Source organism: Vicia villosa, linkage group LG3, assembly GCF_029867415.1.
Source record: "Vicia villosa cultivar HV-30 ecotype Madison, WI linkage group LG3, Vvil1.0, whole genome shotgun sequence".
NCBI classification, from domain to species: domain Eukaryota; kingdom Viridiplantae; phylum Streptophyta; class Magnoliopsida; order Fabales; family Fabaceae; genus Vicia; species Vicia villosa.
In genome coordinates this window covers 206,807,371-206,830,919 of record NC_081182.1, presented here as the reverse complement: position 1 = coordinate 206,830,919, position 23,549 = coordinate 206,807,371, and the positions used below count along the sequence as shown (strand labels likewise).

The 23,549-nt window shown below is 31.0% G+C and overlaps 1 pseudogene; it reads right to left on the bottom strand.

Annotated features, from left to right (window-relative positions):
- The window catches only part of LOC131659815 (serrate RNA effector molecule-like), a 58,906-nt pseudogene extending 50,935 nt beyond the window's left edge, over positions 1-7,971 (bottom strand).
- Positions 7,972-23,549: the final 15,578 nt, after the last annotated feature.

The window sequence follows — 23,549 nt, the reverse complement described above, 5'->3', positions numbered from 1 at the left end:
AATCTACATAATGCTTATAATGTCATGTCATCACATAGTAGTTGACACTCGAGTAAATTCAAATCAAGATGATTGAAAAACACATTCCATGTATGGTAGATGCATTCTAATCCGACAGAAAATTTCATCCTAATAAGTATCCTTATTACACCAACTCTATTAAAGAATATTTCAAGTTTGTTCTATTGAAATTATGAAATTTAAAATTTTTAAAATAATTAAATTCAGGACAATTAAACAAATAAAATCCATATATTAGCATCAACAAAATCGAAAAACTAAATCACAACTATAAAAATCCCTCCAATCCAAACATTTAATTCATTATTCATGATCCATTTTCTGATATCCAAAATATTCAAACAAAACAAAATTTATGTGTAACTCTAATAATTAATAAAATTTTATATCATTTTAAATACGTTAATTTCTACAATTAAAACTCACAAAAAGGTTTTAGACGCTTAAAATTTTTTTCTGCATATTGGAAAATATCCAATAATCCAATCTAACCTCATTTGTTTCCTTATTACACCATCTCCATTGAAGAATATTTCAAGCTTGTTCAATTGAAAGTTATGAAATTTAAAATTTTCAAGATAGACATTAAAATCAAGACAATTAAACAAATAAATTTATATTAACATCAACAAAATCGAAAAACTAAATCCCAGCTATAAAACCCCCTTCAATCCAAACATTGAATTCATTATTCACGATCCTAAACATCCATAATAGTCAAACAAAACAAAATCTACGTGTAACCCTAATAATTAATAAAATCTTATATCATTTTGAATACGTCAATCTATCTACATATAAAACTCACAAAAACGTTTTAGACGCTTAACAAAATTTGCCGTATATATCAGAAAGTGTCCTACTTATGTTTATAGACTGCAATTTAGAACCACAACATAAAAACAGAGAGTAAACACAAAAACACAAATACAATCCAAAAAGTTTCTAAATCTCACAGTTAAACAGCAATAAAACCATACAGAACAAAAAATTCTAAAAATTTTAAGAAAAAATCACTTTCTTTAAATCAAAAATGTCAGCTTCAATTCAACTTCCAAAAGTCTTCAATCCTTTACCTCTCCCTATCACCAAAAAATCAAAAATCAAAATCCGTTAAAGAAAAACGTAAACCAAAATTCAGCAATTGAAAAAACATAAACACAAATTTAATATCAAAAATAAAATAAAATAACATAAAATCAAGTTCATAATTCAAATACATTTCACAAAAAAAAAAAAAAAACATAAAAACAAAGCAAGAAATGAAAATCAATAAGAACCAGTTACTGATTACTGAAAAAAAAAAACCCAAAAAAATCAAAACACCAATTGAAAAAACAAGAATTCAATTCAACGAACCACAATTCAACGAACAACAATTCAAACAACTTCAACTTCACAATCATAATCAACACAAAAAAAAACTAAAATGAACTCAAGAATTGAAGAAAACACATACATATGCTCTCTCTCTATCTTTCTCACTTTAGAACTTGTGTTTGTTTCTCTCTCTAGAATTTGAGAGAGGTGAGTCAGAGAAGCGAATTGAATGTTGTGTTGTTTAGTTAGAAACTCTTATATACTCATGTTTTGAATGATTTTTAAATTAATTAATAATTTATGATTTTAGAAATTTTATAATTTTATAAAACTTTGGTATAGTCAAACAATGAAAATATTTTTAAAATTTTAATTTTATTTAGTAATTTTCTTATTTAAAAAATTGGATTTTTTTAAGAAAAATATCACATTTAATAGAATGAATAACTTTTTCGTATTATTTTATGATATTTAACCTTTTTTGAGAATATTTTTTATACAAATTACTTTATGGGAAAATAATTACTTATGAATATGTAGCAATAAATAGAATTACTTAAAAAATGTCCTAATTTTTTATAATTTTAGAGGATCTTTATTATAATTTTCTTTAATATATATAATTTAAAATAGTGATATTTTGAAATTTTGTTTTTAAATAAATTTCATTGCTTTGGTGGTAATTTCAAATATGATTTTTTTTATGTCTAATACTTGTACTGATAATAATAATTTCTCTGATTTCTAATAATAACACTTTTTCTTTTAAATAATAATACTTTTTTCATTTATTTTAAAAAGGGATGTTTTAAAATTTTGGTTTTTTTAGAAACTTTTTTATTTTTTTCTTTTATAGTTCATTTAACAAAATTTTAAAATGGAAACTAGAAATCTTTTCCTATTAAAAATTAATTATGAGTTTGTTAAGATATTTGAATTTATTTAATTTTGAACTTTTATATTCTTTTGTGAAAATTTAGCTTTCAAAAAAATGAAAAAATTATTTTAATTTAATTTTGTTTGAAATTATTTAAAGAAAGTATTTAAAAAAAGTTTGTAATGTTAGGGTGCTTTGAAACTGACTAAAAAAAGAAAGTGTTTTGATATTTTGATTATGAAAATTCTGGTATGACAGTGTCATACCCCAAAATTTGCCCATACTATTTCTCCTATTCAAGCTCAAATCAACACACAAAGCTCCAAGACACACTCTCCTAAAACAAGGCTCAAAAACTAGGGTTTGGTTTGTTCAAAAAGAAAATCAATGAATCAATGGCTCCAAGGCATCCCATATGGCCTAAGATATCCCACATTACCTCTATGACAAGTATCAAGTCTCAGCTTAAAGGATTGCTCACTCAATTGTGCAGAAAGTCAACAGTCGACTAAATTGACCTAAAAGTCAACTGTGGTCAAAGTACAGTCAAAACTCCTGATTTTTTGTCAAGATCCTCATATTGAAGTATCATTCACCATTTGATCAAGTATTGATCATGGTTCATCAAGGAAAGATCAAAAATCAACAAATCAAAAAGTTTCTAAATTAGGGTTTGTATAGGAGAAAGTCAACTGAACTTTGACCAGCCATAACTCTCACATAGAACATCAGAAATTTTCCATACAAAGCTCATCTTGAAATGCTTCATTTGAGAGATATGGATTCCCTACAAATTTGTCTCTCACGTGCCAAGTCTAAAAATGCTTCATTTGAGAGATATGGATCAAAACATTATAGGTCTTTTTCAAAAGTCAACCAAAAGTCATTTTTTTCAAAAGAACACACAAGGAGCATGGAAAATCATTTTGATATGAGACAAAATACACTAGTTAGAGGACTCTCTAAGGTTTCTAAAAAGTCCTAGAACACTTCCATACCTCAAAAATTGAGAGAGATAGGCCTTGTCAAAGTTGGACTATTTTGGAGGGAAAAATGTGAAAGAATTGGAATATTTTTGCAAATGGGCCCAATTTATTTTGATTCAATCTTGATCCACAAGTTACCCAAGGCCTAAAAATCAATTACCACGAATTTACTTAAATTATTTGATTTATTATGAATTTTTATTCATATTAAAAGTGATTAAAATCAAAATAAATCATATAATTGCAAGAAATTTGATTTGATTCTATTTCTAACCAATTCCAATCATCAATTAAACCATATATTCATTACAAATTCATGCAAAAGAGATTGATTCAATAAAGATTGAAATTGAACCAAAATTAGAAAGAATATGAAGAAAATTTCAATCAAATTTCCAAACAATTCAATCCTTGATTCAAGAGAGATTTGATCAAATTTTCTTGACCTAAAGCATCTCTTATAAGTACTGAGCAAAGCCATATGCCAAGGGTTCACGGATTCTGCAGCCAAAGAACCCTAAAACCGAGTCCAAAAATTCCAAGAAAACTCAATTCCAAATTAGAATTAGAGGACAATTCAAGTTGTTTTGTTGATTGCAACGTGTTCCAAGATCCTCAAGGAAGCTTTCCCAATCGTTCCCAGGGCCTGAGACATCAAGAACGCATCACCATAACTCACGGTTTGCACTTTTCTAAACTCATCAGATTAGGCCAAATCATGCATCATAAACGAATTCTAATTGTATATCTGTGTTTGTCATGATGTTTTTAATGTTTCTGAAGCTTTAATTCGATTTTTGGGCACAATAGCCATGTCTCACCATGGATGAATTTCTAGGTTATATATTAGGGGTTTTCGTTTTAGGAAAAATTAGACCTAATTGCAGGTATCAATAAGTTTGTGAGACTGAGACGACCACAATAGTATGGTCGCGAAAAGTTTTTGGTGGCGTTTGGATGTATTCGTTGTTTTTTCAGGCTATGGCAACGAGATGCAGAACCGTGGGTATAGGGGGCTCTAAAGCAACGGCCCAAGGTTGAAGATGACTGCGTGTCATCACGTGATAGGCCAGTTTCAAAAAAGGCGCGCGAACGTATCCTGGGAATCAGAAAGATCCGGTGCTTTAAGACCTATCTGGATGCTGTGGTCCTTCAGTGCTTGTCCATGGGATCGTTTTAGTCTCAGATCCAACGTTCCTAAAGCTGATGGTACACCATACACCCTCAACGCGTGCTGCATACGATCAGAAGCTAAGTTTTTCCAATTTTTTTTCTTTTTAATTACATAATCTCTTTTATATATTTATATATTTATATATTTATATATTTGTTTTTATTTATTTGTTTTTTATTTTTACTTATAAAAACTATATATGTATTTTCTAAAAACCCTTCTTTAAATATGAAAATAATATTTAATTTATTTCTTTTATATTATTAATATATTTTATTTATCATTTATTTCTTTTTACTTATTTATTTATTTTAATTAGATTTATTTATATATTCTCAATAATTCATATATATTTTATTTTAATTCATAAAAAAATGTTTTTTGCCTGATTTTGTTTTCTTTCTTCGATTTAATTAATTAGGTTGCGAAACCAATAATTAATTAAATCGATTTGTCACTTTATTCAATTTACGCCCGAATCAGGGTTTACAAGAATTAACCCTACACTAAAAATATTACTTTTTCTGTGTCTCTTTCAGGGTTGACTTTTCACATGCCTTCCGATTACGCGCCACGCCTTTCACGAAGCTAAGTCCCAATTAATTTTATTCTTTTATATCTTATGCAATATTATTTTCCCCTTTATTCTTTTTAAATATTTACTCTGCCTTATTGATGAAAGAATTTCCATACACTCACTGTATTTTCTTTTTCTGTCAATTCTCCGAGGATCAGAGTCAATGCTCGAGGCAACCTCCGACTGCCAACCCTATCAGATCAAATCAAAAGCTAAGTGTTATTTTTATCTTAAATATTTGTTTTATTTCATTTTACTTTGTTTTTCAAATTATGATTAACCCTAGTTGTCAATGAATCGATAATGCACTCACTGCCCTTTGGTTCTATTTTTCCCATATTTTCAGGGTTTGCCTACCGCCAAAGCTCAAATAGTCGGTAACCTTAAAACCTTAACCTCTTTTATTTTTCTTATTATTAATACTTATGAAGCAATAAATGGGTTTTGAAGAACTGAAGACAACCATGACTATTGTGACTGTGTCTGCAATTCCAGATTTTGAGAAGAAATTTATACTAGAGACAGATGCATCTGGAAAAGGCATAAGGGTTATTCTAATGCAGGAGGGCAGGCCTATTGCATATATGAGTCAAACACTATCTGACAAGGCCCAAAATATATCAGTGTATGAGAGGGAGATAATGGCCATTGTCTAAGCCATTTAGAAGTGGAGACCTTATTTTCTAGGGAGACAACAATGTGTTAGACTCTCTATCTAGGCAGATCCAATATGGACATATCACAACTATTCAAAGTGATGTTTGGGAAGGGTTAGAAGGAGCGGTTCAGAGAGATGACAAACTGAGGGACATTGTGCCAGGGTTGTTAACCAATCCACAAAGCCAGAAGGGGTTTCAGTTTAAGGGGGAAAGGCTCTATCTTGAGGAAATGATAGTAGGTCCAAGAAATTCCCCTAGAATTGCTTGGATACTTAATGAGTTTCATGATACAACTATAGGAGGACATTCTGGTTATCTCAAAACCTATAAGAGAATTGCTAGTGTGGTTTATTGGGCAAGTATGAGGAAGAAAATTTAGGAATATGTACAAGCTTGTGAGGTGTGTCAGAGGAACAAGTATCAAACCTTATCATCAGGAGGCTTAATCCAACCTTTACCTATTCCCACACAAACATGGAGTGATATTTCCATGGACTTTATTGGGGGATTACCTAAGGTTCAAGGGATTGACATGGTGATGGTGGTAGTGGACAGATTGACTAAGCATGCCCAATTTTTCCTATTAGTCACCCCTATACTGCCAAGAGCATTGCTGAAGTATTTAATAAAGAGGTTGTTAGGCTTCATGGGTTTCCTAGCTCCATTGTGTATGATAGAGATAAGATTTTCCTAAGTAATTTATGGGCTGAATAATTTAAAAAGGATGGTACCAAGCTGAAGTATAGCAGTGCTTACCATGCTCAGTCTGATGTCCAAACAGATGTAGTAAACAGGTGTTTAGAGACTTATCTAAGGTGTGTTACTGGGCTGAAACTTAAGCATTGGCCTAAGTGGTTATCTTAGGCAGAGTATTGGTATAATACTAACTACCATGCTTCTCTTAAAACTACCCCTTTTGAACTTTATATGGGAGACCCCCCCGGCTAATAAAGGGTGATACTCCTTCATCTGTAGTGGATGAGGTTAATAAGCTCACAACTGAAAGGAATATGATGTTAAAAGAATTGAAGGATCAATTATGTAAGGCCCAAGACGTAATGAGAAGTCAGGCTAATAAACATAGGAGGGAGGTGGAATATGAAGTGGGATACATGGTATTTCTGAAAATTCAGCCTTACAAGATGAAGAAGTTGGCTAAGAGGCTGAACCAGAAGTTGAGTCCAAGGTAATATGGACCTTATGAGATAATTCAAAAGATTGGATTGTAGCCTATAAGCTCAAGTTACCTGAGGATACTAAAATGCACCATGTTTTTCATGCATCCTTACGTAAAAAAATTGTGATACCTTCTATAATTCCACAACCTCTGCCAAATTTCATGAATGAAGATTGGCAGCTAGAGCCAATGCCTGAGAAGGTTATCAATGAAAGGAGAAATGAACAAGGTGAATTGGAGATTTTGGTGAAATGGAAAAATATACCAGAATTTGAAAATTCATGGGAATTGATGGAGAAAATGCAAGCAGAGTTCTCAGATTTTATCCTTGAGGTCAAGGATAGTTTTGAAGGGGGAGGAATTGGTACGTAGGGTAAAGTTTATGTAGTAAACGTAAGAAGGGCAAGGAGAGAGAGTAAGAATAAATTGTTGGTTAGCACATAGGCTACGACAGCTTGCAGCATTTGAGTGGAGAGAATCCTAGGAGTGGTCAATAAATGATTGGTGACTGCCACTTTCTTGGGCACGTGGAGATTTAGTGGAAACCCACATGGGAGAGAATAGGTCTCTCTAAGAGCCATCTTCCTTCTTTACACTCTCTGCATTTTCCTTTTAGCTAGATCTGACTGATTGTACTACTAGATCTCATATGAACTCTAGCCTTTCCTTTTCAATAATCAGTCTATTTCCCTTATTTTCCGTGCATCATTTGTTTTTCAATATTTAGATACTAAATTGATCCTATCAAAATTCCACAACAATTTACACCATGAACCTGCCAAAGATATGTTATCAGTGTGTCCAGCAGCTCGAAACCTTCTAAGCCCTTAATAGATGTTAGGCCACAGATAACTATTACAGAACCCAGAGATCCATTGTGAGCCTTATCACCATTTTTGCTATGACCATTGGTGCATAAAATATTATCTTCAATCCCTTTTTCCTTGTCAAGCTTCTGAACAACAGCCTGAACCTGTTGAATCCCTGTTTGTATCCGAATAACTGGAAGTAATTTTGTAGGATGATATTTATCTTTCAACCTACATCAAAGTTTAAATTAAATAAAGGAATAAACACAAGATTGCTTCAACATCGAACAAGAAGCTAAATTATACTTTACAAAAAAGAATATTTCAAGATTAAATTGAAAGTTTAAGCAGTGGGAAAAAACGCACCCCATTCCTCAATTTTGTGAGTATTGACATAAGCTCGTTTTTGGGTAGTAATATACTCTGATTTGTACTCTTGGTATATAGAAATAATGGATTATACTCATGGAGCTTAGAAACCAGAAATCAATAATCAAACCAGAAATTCTTTAGTTCTAGGAGCTTAGGAAAATGAAAAAGGATGTTATTTTTTTTAAACTTATCTACGCCCCGCTTCATATGGTATCATATCATCCTCAAGCTCCTGAATGAATTGCTTATAGAACATTAATCCCTCTCTGAAATAATTCACAAGCTCTTCAAGTGAATAAACCTACCCCAAAACATCACATTGTCAAGTTCAATAGAGTAAAAAAAAAGAAACCAACGCCCCACAAAAAAACTCTTTGATACACCCAGGCATAACATGTAGTCCTATACACAGTCGATCACAACTTTTTTATTAATTATAAAATAAAAATAAGATTTTCTCTCTCTTTCATCATCACAACGTCACATGATTCCAAATAAAAAGAAAATTAAATTTAAAATAAATTTAAAATTTTCTTTCATTTTTATGGTTGTTTCTAAGAATATTGATAAAGGTTTGTTTCCATTCAAGAATTTCTCCGTCCCACAAATCAGCTATAACACGGCATAGTAAAATTAATATTTAAGAGAAAATTCCATAACTACCCTTCAGAGGAATAAAAACAAGGTATTGTAAATAGTAAATGCAACTTTCTAATTTACTCATATAACAGACAAAAACGGTAAACACATTGATATCCCGTTTTCTTTTTATTCAGCATGTGTAAACACACTGATAACCCATTTTCTTTTCATTTTGCATGTGTGACTGCATGACTCACATCATCAGCTTTGGCATCTTTTATTAATCCTTACATATTTTGGGTATCTATGGCCTTCAATCACTGGATTCAAAACCATGTTCCCAAAGCTGACATCAAAAGAAAACTCAAGACAAAAGAACCATGAGTTTGATGAATAAAACTCTTATGCATTTCACGAGCTAGTAAGAAATGAAGAGACAAATCAGAACTTTGCTCAGGTAGAAATCCTCTTCAAGGTTCTAGCAAAGGAAACTATCAAAGCCTTTCAAACAATTCAACTTCCTTAATGAAGAAATGCTTCAGAACATTTCTCTAGTAGAAATTCTTCCTACAAAGTTCAAGCAAAAAAAGAAAAGAAATCCTTGTCTTTCAAACAATCTAATTCCTCCAAAGAATTAGACAATGACCATGAGCCCAATAAAAACAACAACTAAAGCATTTCCCCATTAAGTGAGCTAGACTACATGAAGCAAATGATGCTATAATATTAAAGGACCATACAAAAAGAAGATCATTAAACATTGTATTTTTCTAATCGGTTAGGACTATGTTTTTCTTTGGTATTGCTCCATCTTTAACCATTTTTACTATCAGCCGTTTTGTTTAACATCCTTACTTATGCTTTTACAGAATGAGAACTATATGGACTTCCACTCAAACTGATTTCATTACTAATCATCTCTTGTCTTGTATGACCATTAAGCAATAACATAATTTTCTTAATCATCAACATTTTCTTAATCATCTACACTGACCTTTCTTTCTTGCTTGCTAATTATCGCCTATCATTCTAATAAATTCACCAAAAAAGTAAATAATTAAAGAGAAAACATGAATGAAAATGCTAGGATGGAAATAGGAGAGGACAAGCAACTTAGCTTGAATCTGGCCTACAATAAATTTCTAAAGCAAGAGTCAGCGAGTGGCCTTTGGCATTTTACAGGCTTCTTTTTCCGGTCTGGTATTTTTAAAATTTGGATCTGGCCTCAAAGCCTATTAACAACATGTTTCACAAAGACTTTCAAATAATTCATTTTACCTATTATAAGTCACTTTGAAAAAAATATCGGTACCACAATATAAATCATTTTGCCAAAACCAATAAATCATTAATGTTTTTATTCAATTTGGTAAACTCCTTCATAATTTTTCTTTTTTATACAATAATCATTGCATCCCTTAATAAGTGTGAAAAGTTCAAAACGACTTATAATAAAAAACAGAGGGATTAATATTTAGCCTATTTTATATGGAATAGAATCAAATGACACCAAGGTGTCAAAGTTTAATTTGACATCAAATCTCAACCGTTAAAATAATTGTCAAACGGTGATACTAAAAGAAATAAAATAATAATAATAAATATATAACATATTTTTCTCCTAAAAAATAGGCTATTTAGTATTACTGTTTGATAAATTATTTTAACGGTTGAGATTTGGTGTCAAATTAAACATTGATACCTTGGTGTCATTTGATCCTATCCCATTTCATATTTCCTCTATATTTTATTATAATTTGTTTTTTAATTTTCACACATATTAAGAAATGTAATAATTATTGTATAAAATATAAATAATAAAGGATTTTACAAAATTGTTTTTCATTAAAGATATGTGAAAGTTAAATTTAAAGTAGGGAAACAAGAAAGTATAATAAATACTTAAGAAAATAATAGGAAAAGTAATATTAATGATTTATATTTTATACAATAATTATTACATTCCTTAATAAGTGGGAAAAGTCCAAAACAACTTATAATAAAAAATAGAGGAGTACTATTTAGCCTATTTTATACTCCTTTTGTTATTTATTATAAGTTATTTTCGATTTTTCACACATATTAAGAAATGTAATAATTAATGTTTTGAAAAATATAAATTATAAAAGATTTTACAAAATTGTCTTTCATTAATGGTATGAAAGAAGGTAAACAGGAGAGTATAATTAATAAGTGAATGAGAGACCGTTCTTCCCCTCATATGCATCTATTTTGGAAGACATTTGATGTTCTTTATTGTCACCGTCTTTTGAAGATTCTTTATTTGCAAAAAAAAAAAAAAACCTATATCAAACATGTGCAATTAATATGAGCCTAGAAGATATTTAGCTTTCAAAATGGCAAAGTATTAAAGCTTACCACCATCACAAGATATTTAGCTTGATAAATTTAAATTTTCCACTTCATTGGTAACTCCAACCTTCGAACGCGGTCTTTTGCATACTCTATTCGACTTATGCGAGACTAGAGGATACTTCCCATCTTTTTTTGTAAGTGATAGGTGATTTAGCCACCATTTTAACCGCTGGCATCAATGTTAGGCTTCTGATCATTTTAATCTATTGACCGTTTGTCCTTTTGCCTTATTAACCTCTAAGAAACAAAAATAAAAAAGTAAGTCAACATATATACATGAAAAGAAAAAAAAAAACTGATTATACACAAACTAAGCTAATCTACATAATGCTTATAATATCATGTCATCACATAGTAGTTGACACACAAGTAAACTCAAATCAAGATGATTGAAAAACACATTCCATGTATGGTAGATGCATTCTAATCGGACAGAAAATTTCATCCTAATTTGTATCCTTATTATATCAACTCCATTAAAGAATATTTCAAGCTTGTTCTATTGAAAGTTATGAAATTTAAAATTTTTAAAATAATTAAACTCAGCACAATTAAACAAATAAAATCTATATTAATATCAACAAATTCGAGAAACTAAATCACAGCTATAAAAATCCCTCCAATCCAAACATTTAATTCATTAGTCATGGTCCATTTTCCCTTACATCCAAAATATTTAAACAAAACAAAATCTATGTGTAACCCTAATAATTAATAAAAATTTATATCATTTTGAATACGTTAATTTCTACATTTAAAACTCATAGAGGTTTTAGACGCTTAACAAAATTCTCCGCATATCGGAAAATATTCAAAGATTCAATCTAATCTCTAGAATTTTTGCATCATTTTCATACAAACTATTAAATACAAGCATTAACAAAATGTCTAAATCTCATAGTAAAACAAGTCATAAAACCAAACAGAACAAAACTATCTAAGAAATACTTTTAAAAAATTCACTCTTTTTCCGTTGAAGATGCCAACTTCGATTCAACTTTCAAAAGTCTTCAAACCTTTTACCTCTCCTTATCACTAAAAACAAAAAATCAAAAACCGTTAAAAAGAAACGTAAACCAAAATTTAGCATCAAAAATAAATTAAAATAACATAAAACCGAGTTCAAAATTCAAAAAAAAAAACATAAAATCAAAGCAAGAAATGAAATTCAATATGAACCGATTACTGATTACTGAAAAAACATTAATTGAAAAATTAACAAAAAAAGTAACACAATTCAAATAACTTCAAGTTCAGATTCATACTAAAGAAAAACAAAATAAATGAAAGAATTGAAGAAAGATATACTTATGCTCTCTCTCTCACTGTCGAGAATTTGTGTGTGTTTCTCTCTCTAGAATTTGATTTGGGAGAGGTGAGTCAGAGAAGCAAAGGGGTGAATGGAATGTTGTGTTGTTTGATTAGAATCTCTTTATATACTCATACGAATTTCACATGAAAGTTTTAAAAATAATTAATTATTCATGATTTTAGAAAATTCACATATTTAGTAAAATTTGAAATATAACAATAATAAATTAAGGGGTTACTATAAAGGTGATTATTCAAAGAATGTAATAAATTTTTTATTTGTTTTACGTGATTTTTTATATTTTATATGAAATATATTTTTCAAATAGGTGTATTTTGAAAAAAAAAATTAAGTTTTATTTTTTTTTCTTTTATGATTCATTTCCAAATTTCATATTAGGGAAATATAAATCTTTTTCTATAAAAATTATAATTTTTGTAAATATATCTTATTTTATTTTATTTTGAAATTTTATATTCTTTTATAGAAACTTAATTTTATTTTTTATTTGAAAATATTTATTTTGAAAATGTGGAAATGTGTTAAAGAGTTCATTGTAATTGACCGACTGAAAAGGAGATATTTTGATATTATCCTTATAATATTTTGAAATGTTAAACTTTTACAAAATAGTTTTAGATTTCCATCTTTAAAGTTTTAACTTTTTTTAAAAGTAAATTTTGGTTTGATGTATTTTGAATGGATTTATTTTATCACGCAAAACTAAAGTATTTGTATACAGAAAATATTCCAACAATTATATTCACTCTCACAATGATAGGAAGCAATTCCTACCAAGGTTCTAAACTAGGGTTTAAACTAGAAAAGAGGAAGAACAATAAAAAGGACTTAAAATAAAAGATAAAAGATAACTTTGATTTTCGTTGATTGATTCTAAATGTCTCCATGAGATTACATTATATAACATTCTTAATGGATAATAATAATAACATAAAAGCCCAAACACTACTAAAAGCCCAATAACCATACTAATAATATACTCCTATTATTACCCTTCTATCATTGCCGCGGGGTTCACATGAACCTTGTCCTCAAGGTTCTAAAACAAGAATAGTCGGCGGACCAGATTCAATCTCATTCAACGAAATCTCTTTAGCATACTGTTAGCTTCTCTAGTAAGTGCATGAAATGCACCTATTGAAACCTCATATGAAAAATTTGCTTCAGAATTTGTACTAGTACTTCCAACAACAGAAACAGAAATCAAATCCATACTGTCACTAATTACTTGATCAATAGCAGCAAATACATAGGCACCAAAACAACATTCTCCGGTATTGGAGAGACGGTAAAACCCGCACCATAGAGCAGGACCCACAGGGAAACAAGAGGGGAAGTGTTTGATCCCGAAAGAGCAAATGGCAAGAATAAGCAGTATCCATGCTACAACATCATTGACAGCACCGGCTGATCTTGCCATACGACCGACATCGGTTGTCAGGAGTTTGAGCTCAGCTAGGATGCGAGCGAGTACATGAAAGGCTGTAATCGAAAGAGAAACACCCATGAAGACGAGGAAGGTAGCTGGATTAACATCTTTGGATATCATCATGCAAAGAAAAACTGAAGTGCCTATACCAAGTACAAATGAGACACTGATCCCAACAAGGGTTATGCATAAGGCTTTTGTACATATTCTGCGTATAGACCGCGTGTCGAGTTCAAGACCAATGTTGGCTACTGTTTCAAGAACTGTTAAGCTTCTTTCAGGAAAAAATATCTCTAGAAATCTCTTGTTTCTCCCAATTGCTGAAGGTCCTAGTAATATTCCTCCCTCAGCATCAAGATTAACAATATATTCTTCAAACAACAGTAGCGATTTAACCTTCGCATTATGGCTGGTCCAAGTTGCAACCTGGTGTGCTGCTCTCTTGAAAACACCAATGTTGTTTCCATATGCAGTAAGAGTATAATCGCGATACGAAGCAAGAGTACCAATCTTCTTAGGAAGTTGAGGACCAACGACAACCAAAGGGAGCTTTGCACAGTTAAAAATCTGAAAAGCTTTTCCAACCATGATAGTAACAAAAGCTTCAGTGTCGAGCCTCTGAACGGAAAAGGGGACGCCGACGACGATACATCCGAGGAAAGCCTCAGACCATTTCTTTTGATGAACCAGCAGGAAACCCACTCTGCGGAAAGCCGAAAAAGCCTTTGGAGACATTTCAGAAGCTTCCATATATACTGCAACCTCAATGTTCCCATAGATTGAATTGGTAGTGTTCATTGTGTCTTCCATCAATGTCAAACCATATCCAACACGGTAATGTCGCGGATGGCATGGCCCAGGGTCAAAAACCAGAAATACATTAAGTAGCAAATTTGCGAAAATCGAAATAAGCTTCTTGAGATCAAATCCTATGAGACTACACTCATAAAGAACGGGTTCGTCGGCAACCTGTTGTTTTGGTAGTTCTAAACTCCGGATGAGTTGCCTGATGTGAACATGAGCTACGCAACCCTTCCATGATTTTTTATGAATGGAAGTTTTGGGAATCTTTCCGCCAGAAGAACTACTTTCCACCAAGTCATGTTTGAAGTTGCTAATAGCAGCACTCAGCCGATGTGGAGCTTTAGCAGCAGCATAAGACAGCGAATAAGAAGCATTAATCGTAGTAGATGCCTTATTTGTCGAGCCTGTACATAAAGTTAAACTGTTTTCTCATTGGTACTTTATTATAAGCTGTGCTTGCTTACAATCAATGCCACCAGTCGTCTCATACTCCACATCTAGTTTTCCCCCAATCTGTGAATTCGCATTCAGCCCAATAATTGCAATGGAGTTTGTTGATTTTGGAAATTGGAGAATTGAGTCATTGTTTTTTAAAAGTATAATGCCACTTCTTGCAGCTTCTAGAGCTATGTCTTGGAAGATAATAGTGTTCGAACAAAATAAGGGAATGGTTGGCAGGGGTATTTCAACGAACACATTGTGGGCAACACCTGAGTTTGACTCACTCGTTTCATAACACAAAAACTCAAAATCAATTTGATCTGGTGGTTTCGGATGCGGTTCTTCGGATGGATGTAAGACTCGGAGTGTTGATTCTAGTGGAGGAAAATTAGATAAAATAAGAGGAGATGAAAACTTGACTGTTGAAGATGGTGATTTTGGTAGTGTCGTCAATGATTGGTTTCCGTTTGGTGGCTTTATATGAGCAAATGAAACTGGCCCCTTGGTTAAATATCGATTAGCCACTGTGAACATACCTGAACCTTTTGGTTGTGTTCCATACGGATATGACGATCTGTCTAGGTTATCCTCGGCAAAATAACTTTGCTCTTTCAAGAATGAAGATTCTTGAACAGTTTCTACTTTGTTCTCCTCCGTTGATTCATATGCTTTTGTGTTAGCATCATGAGTGTTCGAATCATATGGATTCGATGGTGGTGGTGTTGTCACCGATTCGTCAGCGAGGTGGGTCTTTTCTAAATCTGAGACTGTCTTCGCCGGAAGTTGATAGGATTCACCGACCTGGATCTCGTCAGTTGTTGCCACAAATATCATCGGAGATGACTCTGATGAAATGGTCAGGTATGTCTCCGGAAATTTCGTCGGAGTTTGTTGTTCAGAAACTCTTTTTCGATTCGTCATTCGTTTGCCTATTTTGTGTTTGTCATTTCTAACAGATAATAGGAAGGCTACCCTCAAAGACAACTGGCGCGGTTTCTTTTTCACTAGGCATATTGGATTTGGAATCAATGACATCCATGGTGAAGGTGGTGTATGACATGTGTGTTGTTGTGGGGAAACGAGTGGATAACCATTAAAATCCAAACTTTGTGAAGTAATAGGAAGAGTTGTGTTAGTGGGATAAAGTGGAGGAATGTTCCATGGATATGAGTAATGAGAATGTGGTGAATATCCATGATTTAAATATAATTTTGGTGATGAAGATGCATGAGTGTAATAAGGTGTAAAAAGTTCCCATGGAAAAGATGGAAATGAAGGTGTGGTAGGAGATGTAAATGAGGGGTTTGTGGGATAGGTAGGAGGAATACTCCATGGATGATATGAAGGTGTATGGAAATGATACTCCCTAGGAGGATTTGAGTACATGAATGAAAGCACCAATTGATAGGAAGCAATTCCTACCAAGGTTCTAAACTAGGGTTTAAACTAGGAAAGAGGAAGAACAATAAAAAGGACTTAAAATAAAAGATAAAAGATCACTTTGATTTTTATTGATTGATTCTAAATGTCTCCATGAGATTACATTATATAACATTCTTAATGGATAATAATAATAACATAAAAGCCCAAACACTACTAAAAGCCCAATAACCATACTAATAATATACTCCTATTATTACCCTTCTATCACACAATGCATTCAATTTGACCAAAATGTTTCTGTAAAAATAATTTTTATTAGAAATTTTTATTTTTTTCTCATTTCATTTTGAAGTTCTATGATCTAATATTTAAAAGTTAAGAGAATTTGAGAAAATTTTATGTATTAGAACTTTTGCCACCGAGTTTTCCGATACACAAAAACACTCACTCAGAAGTCTTTCTATCAAATTTTTCAATACACTAAAATTCATAGAAATGTATCTACCAAATTCTCCAATCCATATTGTGTTTGGAATAAATTGCATTATACATAACTTATATAAGTTATCTGATGACTACAACAAAAACGAGAATAATGACAAATTGTGATCTAAATTAAAAATAACTATTGCCTATTCTAATAGGACACGGTTTTTACAATGGATGAAAAAATATATATTCCACGTCTAAAAAACAATCGCACAAAACTTTAGGCAACGATTTTTCTGCCTACACTCATTTTTGTTGTAGTTACCTGAAATGTAATTTTTACAAAAAAAAAAAAAAAAGATTTTTGAGACACAATATGGACCTGAGAATTTAGTATAAAGACCTGCGGAAAGTCTTAATGTACCAAAGAAATTGTCAGAGAGACTCCCAAGAGTTTTAGTGTATTGGAAAACTTGATAGAAAGTGTTTATGTTTTTATTGGCTGATTGGCATCTATGTTTGGCTAAAATATAATAGAAGCAAAATGTAATAGATTGTATAAGTCTTACAAATATGAAAGAATAAAACAGGTACAAGAGCAAGATGTTATATGGAATGTCATGACATCAACTCATGACATCGCGCCTGCAGAACTGGAATGAAGATTCAGTCTGATACTCAACAGATACAGAATATTCTATGGAATATTATGTAATCCTGTGTGGCGCAAATTTAAAGGTCAAAAGAATCAAGTCATAATATTGAAGAATCAAATCAGAATATTGAAGATTTAGCACTTTCTAATTTAGGAGATAAATTAGGAAACTTGTGATTGAAGACCTTTCTTTTAACAAAAGATATATGCTTATTTGTAACAGCTAGTTGTGTTGCGATTTGTAAGCCCGAATCCAATTGAGAATAGGTTATAAATAGAAACCTTTGTAACCTAGTTTTTTAAGCAAACCAAGTATTGAAAAGATGTAGTCATTAGGGTTTGTAAAGGTAGACCACCAAGGTTGTGGGATGACTGCCATGTCCTTCTCGAAACCTGTAGGTAAGAGAAGTTATTGTTCTCACTCGAAACCTGTAGGTAAGAGTTGAGTATTATGTTCTTGATTGAAGCTATGAAGCAAGATCAAGTAATCTTTTATTGTTAATTGTTTAAATAGTTGTTGCAGGGTTGTAACAGTTAGGTATCACTAGGGAGTGAGCAGAGGTTCTCTTGTCTTGGATGGAGTTCTAATATAAAGGTTACATTGGGTAGTGACTAGGTAAACCAAAGGTTGTTTATCTATAAACCAGAGGTTTTTTTTTACATAAAATAGTACCACTGATAGTGAAATCTTCTTCTTGGCTTGGTAGCCCCCGGAGGAGGTAGTTAGACCGAACTGGGTTAACAATTCACTGTGTTATTTATCTTCTGCATTGTATTGTTTGTTTAGTCTTGAATGTTGTAACATCGTGTATAACATCAGGTTCAGGTTTAATAGCTTGTCCTGCTACAGAACCAATGAAGTTTACAATCTGGTTATGTTGACTAAACTAACATTGTCCCAGTACTCATGGACTCCTTCTTCTTATGGATAATCAAAAACTGGGGATCGTGAGTGACATCCTGAGTCTGTCATACCATAATTTGAGAAAGACTTTTGATTGGGTAGGGAATAACTGTTGTGGTATCACTACAAAAAAAGGCGCTTATTTTTTAATGAATTGAGGGGGTTTTCCCACAAAATGTATTGCAGAGTAATAAAAACTGTCGCTTATACGATTCTCACAATCTGATTGCGGGGGTTTTATACGGCCTCTGGTATAAACTGCGGGAAATTTTTGCGGAGGTTTGAAACCTCTGTAAATCGTTGAAATTGAATAAAAAATAATGCTCATAGTACTCAATTTTTTATAACATAAAATATACAAAAATGTTATAATACAATTAAGCTCTATGAGTTGTAAAGTTGTCCATTTTTATGAGCTCCAATGAAGTAATGATTTGGGCCAAAACAAAGTATCTGAAATGTAATAAGATTCTCATACTAAGGGAGTGGTTGGAACTATGCATCAAGAATGTATCCATTAACAATCACGAGGATAGTATGAAATGTAATATGTATCTAACTTAAATGAATTAAAGATATCATGTCAACTAAAAATTAAATGACTTAAAAAGAAACACAAAAACAAGTTTAATTATATTACTTACTTTTAAGTTTAAAGAAGTTCAATTTGATTTATATTTTTTAGTTATCCAAAAGTATTGATTTACAAAAAGATAAAAAAGAAAGTATGTAATGAGATATTCACACCAATAACAAGGATACCCACACCAAAATCTTATTGCAATGCACCTCATCGTTGTTTTAAGGAAATGACCAGTAGAAGTCACTACATAGAAATTTTCAATTATCGTGGTTAGAAAATTAACCGCTAGCATATGACAGCTCTGAAATAGGTTTGGTCGTTTTGTGTACTTACTAATTGGTTTTGTGAATTCTTCGCATCCTCCTAGAGAAGTTTGTACTCAACTGCACAACTCAGATGGACACATGTTATCATAAATCACATGATCAAGGAAAAATAATTCTAACTATGTAAAAAATATCAGCTACAATATATATCTTCAACAAAGATAAACAATAAATGTCACGATATATCCGAGTAAAATTTATAAAAGGATAATAGTCTTCACTCTTTTGATATAAAAAACAGTATCTTGATAGAATATTAAAAAGTAGTATCTTGATCATAGCTGAATTGATTTGTTTGTGCCTTGGAATTCTTCTGATTGCCACCTAATTGATTTAGCATACATAGCTGTAACTAATGTGTGGGCAGTAGAGTTTATGTTAAGATGTGTACCATATATTAATAATAAACCTGGTTGTTTACAAACCTGAATAGTTAGAATTCTAAAAGTTATTTTTGTCAAGCTTTTCAAATACTACAATAAACAAAACAAATAAAAGACATATAGATAATATATAATATTAGATTATTTTAGCATCTTGTTTTCAATACCACATCAAACAATTTATTTATGAATGAAAGGAAATAATTGATTTTTAGTTTTGGTTGTTTACTTTAGCTTGTCATAATTGATTTCTCTCATGTTATTGATTGATTTGTTGTTATTGATTGGTTGATTTATTTTAATCTCAAGAACTCTTTTTCTATGTTTGACGTTGATAAACTTGTTCGTCTTGCTGATATTTATCAAGAAGATTTTTCTGACGATGATCGTGAAACAATAAAGGATTAACTTGAAACTTATGATTTTCAAGTGAAAAGAAATGCTTCATTTAACTTGAAACATTTGGCATTTCCATTGATTTACAAATTTATTGAGTTAGCTTTGATATAACGGATGTCAACAACATTCGTTGAAAGGGCATTTTCAACAATGAAGATTATCAAGTCTAAATTGCACAATAAGATCAACAACGTGTGGTTCAATGACTTGATGGTATGTTACGCTGAGCGTGAAATATTCAAGCCACTTGATGATATTGATATTATTTGAACATTCACAGAAAAGAAGTCTCAGAAAAGGATATTTGCCTCGTGGTTTTATTTAACACCCTATTGTAAAGTTATCTTTCATCTCTTTTATTCTGTTTGATGACTATTTATGTATTATATACAATGAATCTGTGATATTTAAATTTATGCCCAGGTTTTATAAACTTTATGGCTTCGCCACTGCTTATGGTGGAAGAAGTAATCTCCTAGAATATCATCGATTGAATTAGCTAAGCTGGGAACAAACTCAATCAACAGCTGAATTTGAGCAGGTACATATGATCATATGGAGAATTAAAGGAATTCAAATGTGCATACTAGAGGAATTAATGTAGAGATAATTATTAAAAAAAATAGAAATGCATCTATAAAGGTGTGAGACTTTTTAGTTCTTCTGTCAAAACACAAAAGGTTTGAAAAATGAATGATTCAAGGAATACTTATGCTTAGCTGAAAGTACATGTTCAGTAGCCCGTCACATTAAGGAGGGGCCATTCTTTTCAATAAAAATAAACATGCTCAAATTCTATCAAGAGAATCATATCATACATCATATTTCAATAAACTTTGAATCTAAGTATCTTGATATCATGGTTTAAATAAAATTTCAAGTTTTACTATCTAAGTTGATAAAAAAGATGTAAGTTTCTAGCATCAATAGAATATTCCCCTTACATCAATCTTCAATAGCCAGAATAAAGGGAATAAGGCTACAATTCAAGTTCTGCGGCAAAAAGCATTAGAGACTACTAGTAGCAAAAAGCAAAAAAAAAATGTAAGTTTCTAGAATTAATAGAATATTTATTAATTTTCAAAATGGCTACTAGTATCAAATTAAGAACATCGTATTAAATATGAAACATGAATTATACAAGTTAAAAATAAAAAAACAAATACGAGCATGTTAAAATAACATACAAAACATCTTTTTTTTTCCAAATAGATATTGTTGTTGATACTCTATATATACAATGGAATAAAGGCACACACTGCAAAAGAGACCAAATTTCTCTATTGGCTACACATTCAAAAAAACTAGTATATATGAGTACTAGTGATCTTATGTTAATTTCATATTTATTAATTTTCAAAAAGGCTCCTAGTATCATATTAAGAACATCATATTAAATATGAAACATGAATTATACAAGTTAAAAATTAAAAAACAAATGCGAGCATGTTAAAATAACATAAACCTCGCATTTTAAAATAACATAAACCGGTAATCATAGCAATTGCAAAATGAAAAATATAAACATAAAATAACATATAAATTGTAGTTAAAATGCTAGAATTAAGAGCATGAAGAAGAAGGCAATATCCAACTCTCGGTGCAGAATTCTGGAAGGGTTGGAAACTTTACGATAACCTTAAAAGTGTCATTCTTTAAATCATAAACTATCAACTTCTTTTTTCATCTCTCCATCAAAAGCACTTGATCGGCTTCAAATGAATAAAAAGGAGGTATTGAAAATAGTAAACACATTGATAACCCGTTTTCTGTTTATTTGGCATGTGTAAACACACCGATAACCCTATGTGACTGCATGACTCACATCACCAGCTTTGGCATCTTCTATTAACCCTATTCCTTATCAGTCTATCACACACTAAAGAGATATTTAACCAAAGTTTAACCATTTGACTATCAACCGTCTAGTTTAACATCCTTACTGATGCTTTTGCAGAATCAGAACTATATGGACATCCACTCAAACTAATTTCATTACTAATCATATCTTGTCTTGTATGACCATTAATTTGTAACATAATATTTTAATCAACAACACTGAACTTTCTTTCTTGTTGGCTAATTATCACCTATCATTCTAACAAATTCACCGAAAAAATAATTAATTTAAGAACAAACATGAATGAGAATGCTAGGATGGAAATAGGAGAGGATAGGCTACTAAGCTTGAATCTGGCCTACAATAAATTTCTAAAGCCCAAGTCAGCGAGTGGCCTTTCGCATTTATAGGTTTCTTTTTTTGGTTTGGTCTTTTTAAAATTTGAGTCTGGCCATGAAGGCTATTTAAAAGCATGTTTCACAAAGAGTTTCAAATAATTCATTTTTACCTATTATAAGTCACTTTGAAAAAAATATCGATACCACTATATAAATCATTTTGCAAAAAACAATAAATCATTAATGTTATTTTTTCTATTATATTCTCTCTTTTTTTAATTATGTGCGTTTATCTTCCTCATACTATTAGTGAAAGACAATTTGGTAAACTCCTTCATAATTTTTCTTTTTTATACAATAATTATTACATCCCTTAATAAGTGTGGAAAGTTCAAAACGACTTATAATAAAAAACATAGGGATTACTATTTAGCCTATTTTATATGGGATAGGATCAAATGACACCAAGGTGTCAAAGTTTAATTTGACACCAAATCTTAACCGTTAAAATAATTGATCAAACGGTGATATTAAACGAAATAAAATAATAATAATAATAATAAATATATAGCATATTTTTCTCCTAAAAATAAGCTATTTTGTATCACCGTTTGATCAATTATTTTAACGGTTGAGATTTGATGTCAAATAAAACTTTGACACCTTGATGTCATTTGATCCTATCCCATTTCATATTCCCTCTATATTTTATTATAAGGTGTTTTTTATTTTCACACATATTAAGAAATGTAATCATTATTGTATAAAATATAAATTATAAAGAATTTTACAAAATTGTCTTTCTTTAAAGATATGTGAAAGATAAATTTAAAGAAGGGAAACAAGAAAGTATAATAAATACATAAGAAAATAATAGGAAAAGTAATATTAATGATTTATATTTTATACAATAATTATTACATTCCTTAATAAGTGGGAAAAGTCCAAAACAACTTATAATAAAAAATGGAGGAGTACTATTTAGTCTATTTTATACTCCCTTTGTTATTTATTATAAGTTATTTTCGATTTTTCACACTTATTAGGAAATATAATAATTAATGTTTGGAAAATATAAATTATAGATGATTTTATAAAATTATCTTTCATTAATTGTATGAAAGAAGGTAAACAAGAGAGTATAATTAATAAGTGAATGAGAGACGGTTGAATGAGAGGCCGTTCTTCCCTTCAGATGCATCTATTTTGGAAGGCATTTGGTGTTCTTCATTGTCACCCTCTTTTGAAGATTCTTTATTTGCAAAAAAAAAAAAAAAAACCTATATCAAACATGTGCAATTAATACGAGCCTAGAAGATATTTAGCTTTCAAAATGGTAAAGTATTAAATCTCACCACCATCGCAAGATATT